At 38.8% G+C, this 13,265-nt stretch overlaps 1 long non-coding RNA gene across 1 annotated transcript; it reads left to right on the forward strand.

Moving 5' to 3' along the window:
- The first annotated feature begins 491 nt into the window (after nt 1-491).
- On the forward strand, nt 492-12,364 carry LOC115305523. The gene is made up of 4 exons (XR_003914824.1): nt 492-653; nt 742-852; nt 5,181-5,475; nt 12,216-12,364. It is a non-coding gene; the product is annotated as an uncharacterized LOC115305523 (long non-coding RNA).
- The last annotated feature ends 901 nt before the right edge of the window (nt 12,365-13,265 follow it).

Consider the following 13,265-nt stretch of genomic DNA (forward strand, 5'->3'; position numbering starts at 1 on the left):
ATGTATGGTAAAGTTTAATTTATAAATAAGGCTCAGTAACAGATTAAAAATAATCCAATTAACTACCAATAAAATAGAACAAATACAACAATATATTGTAATAGAAGTTAAGTAAATATGTGCTTTCCCTCTCTCTCTGTCCCAAAATATCTGATTCTACTGTACTCACCCTTCTTTTTTTTTAATTTTTCAATGTTTTTATTTATTTTTGAGAGAGAAAGAGAGACAGCGTGAGCAGGGTAGGGTCAGAGAGAGAGGGACACACAGATTCTGAAGACAGGCTCCAGGCTCTGAGCTAGCTGTCAGCACAGAGCCTGATGCTGGGCTCGAAACCACACACCGTGTACTCACCCTTCTTGTGATGGTGTGAGATAAAGTGCTTACGTGGTGGAATGAAGTGAGGTCAAGGACAGGCATGTATTGTGACATTAGGCTGTAACTCACCTCTGACAATTTATCAGGAAGATCATCTATCTGCTTCTGGACTGAGATTCACCATGGATAGCTAAGACGACAAGAAGCAAAACTACAGATAGGAAGGACCATAGATACTGTAATGTTAGGAGAACCTCAACCACAGGGAGAGGAAGTGGGGATAAGCATTAAAAGTGTTTTGCTTCAGATTCTAGGCCGTCTCCCCACAGGCAGAACAGGTTTGTCTGAATCAAACTCTGGGTCCCAGTGTGTTAGCTTTGTCCTAACTAAGCTGGGATCATAAGCCCACTCTCTTCTTGCCTTCAGTATCACAACTAACAGCACTGGTGAATGTTAATCCAGCTCCTGACAAGCCTGCTGTAGCATAAGGTCTAAAACTCTCAAAACAAATACCATACTCTACTCGGCATTAAATATGTAAGTATATGTCATCTGTTGCCACAATTGGTTGTGAACTCTTAGATGGGGGACAGGGACCATTCTTTCCATCTTTGTGTCCTATACAACACCCAGTCATGTAATGCATTGCTTGCTTAGGTCTCTTGATTTTTTTTTTTTTTTGGAGGAGGATGGTTGTCAAAGAGAACTAGAATGTTGAACATTTAATTAGAGTTCACTAAATATTTTTCCTTGCTTAATTGATGGTTAATTCCATGACATCAACAACGTTCAATTCTAATAATAATTACGCTTTTCATCCTTTTCCTCCAAAACCTTATGCCACTTTGTAGCTTGACTGTTTTTAAATAGTTATTGAGTTGCTTCAAAATTCCATTAACTTTTACTTTTTATCTAGCATGCTCATTCTTTTAATCTATGAATTTGACTAATGGGAATTGATTTCTTTCTTCTAAGTGTCATTTTCTGGCCACATCTAACCCACATCTTTGGTTGCTTCCTCATAGGTTTTGATGCAGTCATTTCTGGTATTAAATTTGTAAATTACTCTGTATTTCTTAAACTTGAAGAATATGGCTTTGTTATTATTCCAGGAGTATTTAATCTATACCACCACATTCCATTCTAGGGGAATTTTTACTTTTTTTAAGCAGAAAGTCAAATAAGATCATTACTATCTCATTAAACATTCAAATCCCCCCTCCGATCAGGTCTTTGGGAGTGACTGTTGTTTTCACCATTTGTTACAATGATCTTGGAATCATTCATTATGTGAAATGGGCTTCAGTACTACTCAGTGAGCAGGGAAGATACCTTGGTTATGTTTGTCCTTGATCAGTCCTACCTTCTATTAGTTATCTGTGTGTCGTTGGGCAAGTCCCGGGATCTCTCTGAGCTTTAGTTTCATCATCTGTGCCTGAGTTACAAGGTGGTTGCAAGGTTTTTACAGGCAAATGTCTGGGAAAGTTCTAGGAATGGCCCCCACCACATAATAGGGAGTTAAACAAGTGGTCATTATCTTCCCTAATCATCTTCCTATAGATTCTCCTCTCTTCCTATTCCTGTTCTAAACTCTAAGGGCCTTGCTGTCAGAGTAGCTAATGATCCTTTAATAGGGTACTTTTAATAGTGAATGCCTACAAAGAAATTAGTGTTCAAAGAAATGAATTGTGGGATCAGGAGGTGATACAGAAGAATTCTCAGTCCAAAAGAATCTCAAGATCCCAGGACACCACGTTGTTTTGGGTTATCACTTCCCTCATCACTCAAGGGCCTGTCCTCTGCGCTTGCTTTTACAGTCAGACAGAAAAAGAACAAAAAGTTGAGTTTTTCAGGATATTTGAAATTAGATGAGTCACTTGGGAAGCTTGCAGCTTCCCTCTGAATTTTGGCCACAGGGTTCCATATCACCCTAATGAGAAGACAAAAGAACAGGCTAAAAAATATCTGTAAAAAATTAAGGCCATTGTGGAGTCTCTGAAGCAGGTGTCTTACTGGCTGTCAGCTCATTGTTGTTCCCAGAGCCCCCATCTCTTGAAAGCTTAGTAATGGTGTACTTTGAAACTTAGTGACAAAATAAAATGATGCATGTGGTCAGGTGTCTTTCACAGCTTTCCAATGCTCCTATAAGGTGGAGATTTTCTAGGAGGATTTAAAAATGCTTAGTACTTTTATTAAGTGTCGGTTCTGCTGCTCAGCAGTAATTAAACTGAAAGGAAAATGTCAAGAATGATAAATTACTATTACAGGTTTATTCTTTCTTTTCTTTCCAGAAACTAGTCAGCCTTGTATCATGAGATTCTAAAGTATTAACTTTGAGGGTATCGAAGGAGAAAGCCTTCCTCCTCTGTTATTTTCAATAAACGATGTCTCAAATCCATGTAAATTGTAAGGTCGATGATTTAAATATAATCCATAGCGTCTGAATACCCCATGTTTATTCAATTTCATTTAGAACTACTTGACCCTGCAGAAATAAATTACTGCAGCTGAAACAGGCATGCATGGCCCAGTTTGCTATATGACTAACAGGAAATAACTTTATATTTCAATATTCAACATAGGGAATACATCGGGGGTTAGTGAATGATTTTTTTGAATAAAGTCAATCATTATTAAACCTTTGAGGAGGCAAATTTCCAAGTGCTTCTGGCATATCCATTGAATCCAAATAGAGCCTTAGGGATCATGAGGAAGAGCATTAAAAGCCAATTACTTTTTCTGAGCATCATATTCCAGACTGTAAGTCTCATTATTTGAGATAATCAGATTTCCAGCTTATTTCTCAAACTAATGGAAGCTAAGATAATAAACAAGGTGGAGATATCGAGCAATTTAAGGACCCCAACAATTGATTAGTTTTGGATGAATGTATCCAATTGCAATAAGAGTATGTGTGAAACCTAGAAACATAGTTTTCAAGTCAGCAACATTTATTAGTCAGGGTTCTCCAGAGAGGTAGATAGATAGATGATAGCTAGCTAGGTAGGTAGGTCAGTAGATAAGAGAGAGAGAGGGTGAGAGAGAGAGAGAGAGAGAGAATAATTATGTTATGAGGAATTGGCTCACACAATTATGGAGGCTGAGAAGTCCCATGATCTGGACACCCAAGAAGGCCAGTGGGAAAGTTCAGTCCAAGACGAAAGGCCTGAGAACAAGAGGCATGATTAGAAAATTAGTTGATGGCAAGTAAAAGGGCAGAGACTAGCCCTACAGATAACTAATATTAATTGAACATTTACTGTATACCCAGCTCTGTTAACATGTATAATCCTATTCTTTACAATTTAAATCCAAGTTAGTTAACATACAGTGTAATAATGATTTCAGGAATAGAATTTAGTGATTCATCACTTACATACAATACCCAGTGCTCATCCCAACAAGTGCCTTCCTTAAGGCCCATCACCCGTTTAGCCCATTCCCCCCAGATCCCTCCAGCAACCCTCAATTTGTTTTCTGTATTTGAGAGTCTTATATAGTTTGCCTCCCTCTCTCTTTTTATCTTATTTTCCCTTCCCTTCCCCTATGTTCATGTATTTGTTTTTTAAGTTCCACATATGTGTGAAGTCATATGATATTTGTCTTTCTTGAACTGACTTATTCGGCTTAATCACATTCTAATTCCACAAAAACCTATTTTACAGAGGAACCTTAGGCCCAGAGAGTTTAATATCACCCAGCCAGTACGAAGTCAGTAGGTCTAAACAGAGTTGTTGCTTTTAACCACAATTCAGTATTTCTTCTCATTTCAAGAGGAGCAAGGAATCATTCTCTGGCAGTACAACAGAAGGAGGAAGCAGAAGGACAAATCCTGAGAAGTCTGATCAGATTTATTTTAATTCTTAATTAAAAAATTCAATAATATGAATTAAAGCTCTATTTTTCGGGTTCTGCCTGCAAAGTTGCACTTTAATACTGCACAAAAAAGGAAAAGGTAGCTAACAATTAAGTGGCCCACTTTTTTAACAACTACTTTTTTGGGCAAATCACTTGTAAATAGATTTGAGAGTATTTGAGGCTTTGGGAATCAAAGAAAGTTGTGAATGGAGAATCTGCAGTTCAAACTTTCTTATATTTTTTTCCCAAATCTACACCCCTCCTTTCAGCTGTAAAATTCACTTTATAGAGTTAGATTCTAAAAGCTTGCTATATTACTATGCATGTATTTTTATGCAGTTAAAACAAGATTATAAAAATAAACATTTTATGTTTTATTCAAATAAAATTTTCTAACTAATCCTCTCAGGAAAAGAACTGAAAACTTCACACACACACACACACACACACACACACACACAGACACGCACACACACACACACACACCTCCTTTTGTTTGTGTGTTTGTTTTCAACAATGGAGCTTACCTAAAATAGCAAGCCAGTTATAGGTTTAAGGACTTGTGTATATATGCTCCTTTTCAACAGACTTCTTTAGAATAATTCCACTGCAGCAACACTAATTTCTAAAAGAGTTCCAAATTACTACCATTCTTTCTCCCTATTTCTTCTTCAGCTTTCTTCATTCTCTTTCTGTCTCCTAAAATCATGCCAATTCCCATGTATTAACAATAACCATGATTGTCCAGCCCATAAGGATCAATCACTTCTTGCCTGAGCACAAAAGTAAAGCAATTAGTTGGTCTTTTGGCATTATATATCAAGGCTGACAGACTCTAAGGTGGCCCTCCATGATTCTCATTTTCTGATGTTCATGTCTTTGTGTAATCTCCCTCCCTTGAATGTAGGCAGGAACCACGACTTGGTTCTAACCAATAGAATATGGCAAAGATGGTGCTATGCCACTCCTCTGACTACATTAAGTTATATGCCATTCCATCTTATCAGCAGACACTCCAGAAATTCTCCTTGCTCCTTTGATAAAGTAAGTAGCCATCTTGGAAAACCCTCCTAGAAAGGACCTGTGGGAACTACGGATAGCCCCAAGGAAATGAAGACGGCCGCTAGCTGACAGCCATCAAGAAACTAGGCCTTCAGTCCCACAACCTCAAGAAGATGAATTCTACCAGCAATTCCAAGTGAGCTTGGAAGTGTTTTCTTCCCTTTGTTATGCCTCTGGATGAAAAGGCAGCCTGCCTGATATTTCATTATAGCCTTGTGAGATCCTGAGGAGGGGACCAAGGTAAGCCAGACTCCTAATCCACAGAAACTGTAAGACAATAAGCAGGTGTTGTTTTAAGTCACTAAGCTTGTGGTTAATTTGTTATGCAACACAAGAAAATAGTACATATGGCTTCCTCTGAAATCTTCAAGCCCAACATCTCACACTGAAACATCCCACTGGTCTAGCTCTGCCTCTTAGTTGCTTGATTTCATAGAACCCTCCAGACCCTGCTCCCCTTCTTCTTTGTCAATTAATTAACTTTCTTCTAGAGGTATAACCTTCCATACTCAACTTAGAGTCCATGATCCATGCTTCATCCACTTTCTTGCCAATACTCTCAACAATCTGTCCCATTTTTCTTCCATAGCAAATATCTGGCAAATCCCCAAACCTGAATGAATGTAACCATTTTCCTTCTCCATTCTTGCCTTGTGGTCATGGAGAAAATCGTTCAGCTGCACAAACTGGTGATACTGAAAGTGCATGGGTACAGAAACATGTATTTTACTAAAAACAATGAAAACCATGTATGCATTTTGTAAAGAATTTTTTAAAGGTGACTGACAAAGTACTAAATGCAAATTTAAGTGAGAACTCTCTCCACTGGTAGTTAATGCATTAAAAATGTGATTTCTTTAGTACTAATGCCATTTCAACTATATTTTTAAGCCCTACACACTCTTAATTATTCAGTCATTCCTGATACACACGGCTCAAAGGAGCAAAGGAAATGAGGATTCCAATAATCCTTCCTTGTGACTCAGTGGAAGTTATGTCATAGGCTTTCTGTTCTCATTTCAGAAACAGTAATATTCTTCATGTTATTTGGTAGGAAAAGCTACTTTGATGCTCTAATTTGCTTTGACTTAAGGTATTGTCGGTAGAATGCCAGTGGCTCCTAAGGGCATAATGAAATTGTTTTAATGATTTACAGTCCTTGGGAGTGTGAAAGATAGAGCTAAACATTTTGTCAAATGTTTTAGATTGATTATTCTTTGTTACCATCCTTGTCATGTATCAACGAAAATTCTTAACAGCTTCTTCCCCTACAGATATTCCTAAATGCACCATTGTCAGATTTTACTTTTTTTCAGATACAGAGAATCCAAAAAGTAGGCAGTATCCTTTTGATGACTTCTACCTATTTTGTGATATTAATGTAATGACGAGTTAGAAACATTTACGTTAAGTAATTAGCATTGTTTTCTGAGGACAGCTTCGTCATCTGAGAGTTAGTGTTTTTCTCAATTCTAAGTATATGTATTCCAAAAATAAGCAGAATTTTTGTAGGTTGTTTGTATTTGTAAGTAATGCAAGGAATATGTCTAATTTTTTTCCCTTCTCTAAAATATATCAAATTATTTCCCATTCAAGCTTCAGCATTTTCTGTCTTCTGTCTCTTTTCTCCAATAGTTTCACAAAGATAGCCCCAGGATATCAAAATCTAGATCCAAAAGATAAGTGTATTCCTCTTCTTATAGGAATTATATTTAGCTGGTAATGGGCCACAAAATAATGTTGAAAAATGAATACAGGGGCTCCTGGGTGGCTCAGTCAGTTAAGTGTCCGACTTCGGCTCAGGTCATGATCTCACAGTCCTTGGGTTCCAGCCCTGGGTCGGCCTCTGTGCTAACAGCACAGAGTCTGGAGCCTGCTGGGATTCTGTGTCTCCCCCTCTGCCCCTCCCCTGCTCATGCTCTGTCTCTGTGTCTCAAGATAAAATAAAGACATAAAAAAAAATTTTAGGAATGATTACAATATTTGTTTATTCATTACTCCTCTAGAACAATTTTTATGTTAAGCTATGTATAGCTTTTTATGTAAAGCTATGAACTCACTTTGGTTATATGTCTGCCAGATTCTGTGAAGTAAGTTAATCAGAAGTCTCTTTTATTCTCTGTCTACCTCTTTCCATCTCTGATAGTACTACCCCCTCCCACCCCCCCGCCCTTATATCACAGCTACTACCAGGCTTGGTTTTTTTCTATAAGAATCCATTCATTTAACAAATGTTTACTGAGTGCTTAATATATGGAAGACACTGTGCTAGACTCCTCACGCCCTCACTTTCTGCCTGGAATAGCTCCCCTTTGTGCCTGGGCTGCACTTGATTGGGACCTGTTAACTACTCATCTTTCAGGTCTCAAACTGGTTAACACTTACTCTAGGGTGTCCTTGACTCAGCTCAGTGCCCCTCCCAAGTGAGACCACAGCACATGTTTTTACCTCTGTTGATACACTTCGTGTTACAGTTATCTGTTCAAGTGTTTGTGCCCCTCAGCATGCTGGAAGATCTTCGAACTAGGGACTTGTTCCAGCCAGCATTCCCCAACACCTGCAGAGACCCTGACACATCAATGGTGGTGAATAAATATGAGGTCAGAGAGGAAGGACTATGGGAATCAAAGAAGCAACAGATTGATTCTCCCAGGAGGATTTATCGAAAGCTTGGTGACTCACAATGGACTTATAGGATAGATAGAATTTGGAAGGAAGGCATTTCAAACAAAAGAAAAAGTTGAACCAAAATGATGTCGGCTTTGTAAAAAGGAGTGGAACATAGTGTAGGTTGGAACCAGAATGCTGAATGAAGGTGTTCTGGCTTGGTTTTCCCCAGGCAAAAATATTCTTAAAATAGATTGGGGCAAAACTAAAACTCAATGAAGCAAATTCATCACTAACTACCAGCTTCCATTTGACAGGTTTATTGTCCACATACAGTATCTTTCACTTCAAACTGCTTTTGCTAACCTGATCTCTCTATATAAAATGACTTTGCACCCAAACACTGAGCAAGATTTGCTTAAGTACCAGCCCCTTAATAAAACTATCAATAATATGAATAGTGATTATGATGACCATACCAGCTGCTGATTATTAAAAACCCATCACGTCCCAGAGCCTACTTTAGGCACATTAAGCACACTTCCAATAATCTTATCAACCTCCATAAATAGGCATTTTAATCTCCATTACAAAGAGGGAAATGGATTCAGAACTCTCAGAGTGCATAAGGAACACAGCCAGTATTCAAGGCCAAGTCCATTAACTTCAGATTCTACTTTGTCTCTACTATGCCGCCTAATTCCTGGGCTTTCCTTCTTCTGGAGCCCAATGGCACCTTATCCTCAGTTCAATGATAGCAACTGCCATGTCTCTCTTGTAATTATTTTTGTACCATACTAATCCTCCCTTCTTCAGTGAGCTCCTTACCTTAATCATACTGTTTGATGCCACCAATCACTAAGCGGCACATAAATTATCCAAGGTAGTCAATAAAGAGTTACTGAATAAAAATACTCTAAGATTCTTTTCTAATAACAGCCCAAATTTAGCTGTATTAATGAGATGCACGAAATCAATGTACCCACAGTGTTAATTATTTTTGAAGTTAAGCTCTTCCAAACTGGCTTTTGTTGTTGTTGATGTATTTATACAGTAATAGAAAGACAGAGAGGAAGGGAGGAAAAGGAGGAGGGAGAGAAAGGGAGAGAGGGAAGGGAAGAGAGAGGAAGGAAGGAAGGAGGAAAGAAGGAGAGAGAAGGAGGGAGAGAGGAAACATGAGAGGGAGAAAGGATGCAGAAATCCTATTATTAGAATGAGATACGTTATCCTTGGTCACACAGGCTTAGGGGGAAATCATCTTTTAGTCTAATTCATTTCCAACACCCCCTTTCAAAGGGTTTTTGGCTTTTATCACAAGCCTTCTCTGAAGTTTTTAAAAAGAAACCTTGGCTAGTAACAAATACTCTGATTTTATAAATATACACCAGTAGTAATTGATGATTCTCCCCCCATACAAGCAGGGAGAAATAAATTCCTAGCCTCTAATATATACACAAATTCAAAATCTCTCCAGTGATCTGCATGCTTAAGTTTTCCTCTTTCAAAATTTGACTAAAGCAATAGAATTTAACCAAACTGACTACATAGCCCAGTTTAGGATTCATTCATCACACAAAAATTAAAGTCAATTTAGTCCCATCAATAGGGCTTCTATTGCAGTTGTCACCAGAAATAACTTTGCATATGTTTGTGAGGTCAGATTTTAGTCATTTCAGCATTTGCTCGTATATAGCCTATTTCCTTCTGGATTGCATGAGCAAGATGAAATGTATGAAATGAGAACTCAAAGGAAAGAAAGCAGTTTGGATACAGAGAAAAACATTTTACTGTTGTATTATTTTATGAGGCTGTGTGTATGTGTGCACATGTGCATGTGCGTGTGTGTGTTTGTATTTGTGTGAGTGTGTGTGTGTACATGTACGTGCGTGCTTTTGCTCCTTGTGTCCTAGGGAGCTGATCTGAACAAGGTGCTGGCTTTGAAATGAAACCTACTTAAAACAGTTACAGAGAGAGAAGGAGGCTGTTACAGAGCTGTAACGCAGGAAGCTGTGACACAGTTGTTAAAGATATAGTCAAAAATGTGTACATTTTGTTAAATGTGTAGATCTTGTTAAAGATCTAGCCAAAAATGTGTAAATTTGTCTTTGTCTTTGACTTCCAAACATTTTTGGTGAATGTATATTCATAATATCAATTTCATTCTATGAAATTAATTAAACAATTTACAATTCCAGTCTAGTATCCCATTATGTCTATTTCCTCCCAGATCAGATATAGCCATACTTAAAAAGAAATGAGAAGTTGAAAAACTTCATACGAGTTTTTCCTTTAATCTTAACAGTTTGTGGTATTGCTTATGGTTCAATTTCCCTCTGTCAGCAAAGGGAAAACTACCCTAAAAATATACATTAAGTACCCAATCAGGACACATATGAATATGCTGGAAAAATCTGATCATTCTGTGAGGGCTTATGGACTTTTTATATGTGGTGGGGTAGAATAAAATCCCCTTCGGGGTTTCTGGGGGGCTCCGTCGGTTAAGCGTCTAACTCTTGATTTCAGCTCAGGTCATGATCTTATGGTTCATGGATTTAAGCCCTGCCTTGGTCTCTTCACTGACAATGTGGAGCACGGTTGGGATTCTCTCTCTGCCTCTTCCCCACTCATGAGCTAGCTCTCTCTCTCTCTCTCTCTCAAAATAAATAATAAACTTTTAAAAAAATTGAAAAACTAAAAAAATAAAATCCGTTCCCTTGGAGCAGAGAAGAAACTTGAGTGTCAGAGAGAAACTTGATGTGTGAGTCGCCCATCATCATGTATGACTCCAGCTCTGACATTTTCTGTAGAACCTGTGGGAAGACTTTCTAATGAAATCCAGGTCAGGAAGGGGCAAATACACTTTAATATGATAGAGTCAGATTTATTATTTAGCAAGAAGGGCCAAAAACTTGGGAGGACTATTAAGTTCTTACATAGGCCAGACTGTAGTCTTCAGAAGAAAATTAACCCTCACTGCATTATGTATTTAACGTCAGGTAAATGAAAACCTGCCATGTCATGGGTGAAGAGTTAACTGAAGTGAAAGCACTAACTACTTATTATCCACACTAAGTACAAGCCCAAAGTTTCTCCCCTTCCCTGGGACACAACACTAACCAAAAATTAGAATAGTAATAAAAGTATAATCAAAGATGTCATTTCTACCCAGTCAAAACTTATGGAGACAGAATGGACAGGACACCAGATGAAGCCAGGGACAGGATTGTGATACCCTGTGAGGAAGAAAAGGATACTATGAGGAGAGGGCAGAGGCCACACAAAGGAGGAGAGACCAGAAAAGGACGAGCTAAATGAAAAGCCTTCCGGGATGAACATGGGACCAAATACTGAGGCCGTTGATAGAGAGCAAAAACAATGGTGATGGTGAGATTTTGTCACATTGTTTGGACAAAGAAATTAGTTGGCAAAGGCAAAACAATTACCAAATTCCTGACACATACTGCTTTGGGATAACCACTTGGGCCCTTCCTAAACGCTCACCAGAGTTTAGTGTGAATTGACTCTGTGGGTATAATGGCCAACATCAAAGTGAGAGTGGGATGGGATGGGGGGATGGTGGGTGGACAGTGGCGGCCTCAGCCTCTCATTGTTCTGGCAGAGGCTCATCTGCGCTTTAAAGATGTTACCGTGAGAGGATTTCCAACCTGCAGATTACTTCCCTACAGTGATTATAAATGTAATTTCCTGATTCCCATGAGCCAGGGAGTGGTGAAGGCAGCCCCATTAAGCACAGAAAAGGAGAGACCAGCCATAGAGCCGACATTAAGTTTCACCCAGAGACACATCTTAAATCTCCTATCTTGAGAAACGTGAACCCAAAAGTATTTGTAAACTTCATTTCCCGAGGAACTCAGGTACTTTTTCAGGGGAAAAGAACAAATTGTGTGACCTGCTTGAAAGATAATCAGACAAAAAAAATTTAAAAATTTTTCTAAATTTTTTTTAAACTGAGGAGGGAAGGGTCACCTGGGTGGCTCAATCAGTTAAGCATCCAACTCTTGATCACGGCTCAGGTCATGATCTCATGGTTCATGAGTTCAAGCCCTGCATCAGGATCCACACTGACAGTACAGAGCCGGTTGAGATTCTCTTTCTACCAGCCCCCATGCCTCTCCACCACTCACAATCTCTGCTTCTCTCAAAAGAAATTTTAAAATTAAAAAATGTTTTAAAAGTAAAAGAAAACTAAGGAGGGAACACCTTCATTCTTCCCTGGTAGGCTTGAACTTTGTATCCCATTCCTTCATTTGAGCTAAGAGGCTACACACCCTCCATTCCATTTCACAATCCATTCTAAAATCAAGAAAGTCAGGCTTTGTCATTGAAGCCTCTTTCCCTCTTGTCCTCTCTAGGATGCACGCCTTCATGAAATCCTGGCTCAGCTCTCAAGCTTGCATCCCCTCAACAAGAACAAGGACCAAGCCGTTGTTTGCAGGGCTCTGGGTTCAGTCCGAAGACACTTCTGCTATTACTAATTTAAGTATAATTCACTATCTAATAACTGATCTATAGTGATAGATAATTACTATTACCTACTGCTTCTTAACATCACAAAAACACAATATTTGAAGGGAGATTTAGAGAAACAGTATAACCAAGGTATACCTCATATGCTTAGCATATTAATATAAATTACTTTTGGGGTGCCTGGGTGGCTCAGTTGGTTAAGTGTCCAGTTTCAGCTCAGGTCATGATCTCACAATTCGTGGGTTCGAACCCTGCATTGGGCTCTGTGCTGACAGCTAGCTCAGAGCCTGGAGCCTGCTTCAGATTCTGTGTCTCCTCTCTCTCTGACCCTCCCCTGCTCGTGCTGTCTATCTCTGTCTCTCAAAAATTAATAAAAAACATTTAAAATATATATATATGTTACTTTCAATCACTCTTGAAGCTTACTCCAATCTGGTCATCTGTTCTGAAGCACATAGACCCCAGCTGCATGCTCACTGCAGTGTAGAAGCACTTCTGTGTTCACCAAGGCAGACCTTTGACATAATAAGCACACCTCTGCAACCCACATCACAAGCCACCCCGAGGGGGTACTTTAACTCACTGTCTAACAACAGGTGCCTAGCCATTACCTAGAACGATTCCCAGCCCTGCATTGATGCTCTGCTCATCAATCATTTAAAAACATATTTTCTACTCTTCTTCTGCCCCTTGCATCTGTTTCAAGAAGAGCAATCTCTTGTCACTGGTAACTTTTGGGAAACTCCAGACCCTTTTACCTCCCATTAACCTGTGAAGACCTGAACCACTGACAGGTTTCTTTCTTTGTGCTAATGAATTCAAGTCGGATTGTTCCAGTAAGAGCAACCGTCTTCCCTAATGCTGATAGAACAGGAAAGAAGTCATATTTCCTTTCACACCCTTTACCATATTTCATTAATATGTTTCAAAAATCC

This window comes from Suricata suricatta, chromosome 10 (genome assembly GCF_006229205.1).
Source record: "Suricata suricatta isolate VVHF042 chromosome 10, meerkat_22Aug2017_6uvM2_HiC, whole genome shotgun sequence".
Lineage (NCBI taxonomy): Eukaryota > Metazoa > Chordata > Mammalia > Carnivora > Herpestidae > Suricata > Suricata suricatta.